Source organism: Octopus bimaculoides, chromosome 15, assembly GCF_001194135.2.
Source record: "Octopus bimaculoides isolate UCB-OBI-ISO-001 chromosome 15, ASM119413v2, whole genome shotgun sequence".
Classification (NCBI taxonomy): domain Eukaryota; kingdom Metazoa; phylum Mollusca; class Cephalopoda; order Octopoda; family Octopodidae; genus Octopus; species Octopus bimaculoides.
This window is the reverse complement of record NC_068995.1, coordinates 20,767,590-20,769,116: the sequence shown is the minus strand read 5'-3', so window position 1 is coordinate 20,769,116 and position 1,527 is coordinate 20,767,590.

Here is a 1,527-nt window from a genome sequence, read left to right as displayed (position 1 = left end):
ATATATATATATATATATATATATAGGCACTAGCACACAATTACATAAACACACATAATACTTGAACTGTGTTTTAATAAATTTTTCACAAAATCATACGAGAAGTTTAATGGATTGGAACGTCAACATGTTCACAGATACTTCATGTAAACATATTCTATATAAGTCTACGTACACTCACATAATACATACATACACACATACATTTGTAAGAGTTCAAACGAAACAAAAGACAACTCTACACATGACGGGTAGTTTAAATATTTGCATTAAAAGCTTGACTAAGAATTGTGTTACATATGGTTGCATAGATGCAATAGATGATCGGTCAGTCGCTTAATACTTGGTGATTGTCGTTGGATGAGAAGTAAGATTCGTGCATGAGGTGGAATCGATATCTAGACGAATGGAAACATCTGTTGAATGGGAGGCAACTTTCCAGAGTTAACATAGTCCTTATCTTTTGCAAGAAATTTAAAAGTATAAATGTCAGCAAGCTTCCTTAAAGCCCTAGACTTTAGGAGACAACTGACACACATTTGTGACCTCAATATTGGCATAGTCATAAACACCAGAACTTTACTTATATACCATCATTACTCCTACTAGGTCAAATCAGAAGGTAAAGTTCTCTTCGATGCTGAAGAGCTACGATGGAACAGAGACTGGGGACTTCGCTGCATTAATGAAAGAGAAGTATAACACACAGAACCATGAATGGGAAATCTTATTTACCGCCCATTCGTAAGTTGTTATCAGTTACCAAGAAACCAGTTTCACCACGGGATCTGAAGTAACCAACGAGAAGGAGCTTTAATTATTATCCAATTCCAATATTCGCTACTGAGTATCAATTACCAGCTGCTTTGATATGATTTGTGTGTATGTGAGCCTTTAAGGAATATGATTATGTATGAAGGTACATGTGCATAAACATATACAGACGTACATATATACATACATACATATATATATATATATACATATGCATGTGTATGTGTATGTGCGTGAATGTATGCAATGTATTCAAATACCTGAATATATGTAGATATATGCATATAGGTCAGTAGCTATCTCTGTATGTACAATATATATCTCTGAGCGTCTTGTACCACGTCTTGTACCACGTCCTCGCGTTGTTTCTTCTTGGCTTTTTCTCTCCGTTTTTTTTTTTTATTAATTATATATATGAACATAAAATCAAACATTAATATATATATATATACTTGGAAAAGGATGCGTGGCGTTCGATCATATAATAATATAAATAATATAGATATATGCATATATCCATACATATATATACATGCCTACATCTATATATATTAATGTTTGTTCTTATGTTCAGTTATAATAAAAATAATTTTGCATTAACCTGATGAGCAACTCTATACTTTTGTAGTGAACAAATTTTATTACTCTTATCCGAGAATATCGTTGACAGTAACTTCGAAGTTTCGACCAGCTAAGCCATCGGTCAGCTAAGCCATACATATATATATATATATATATATATATATATATATA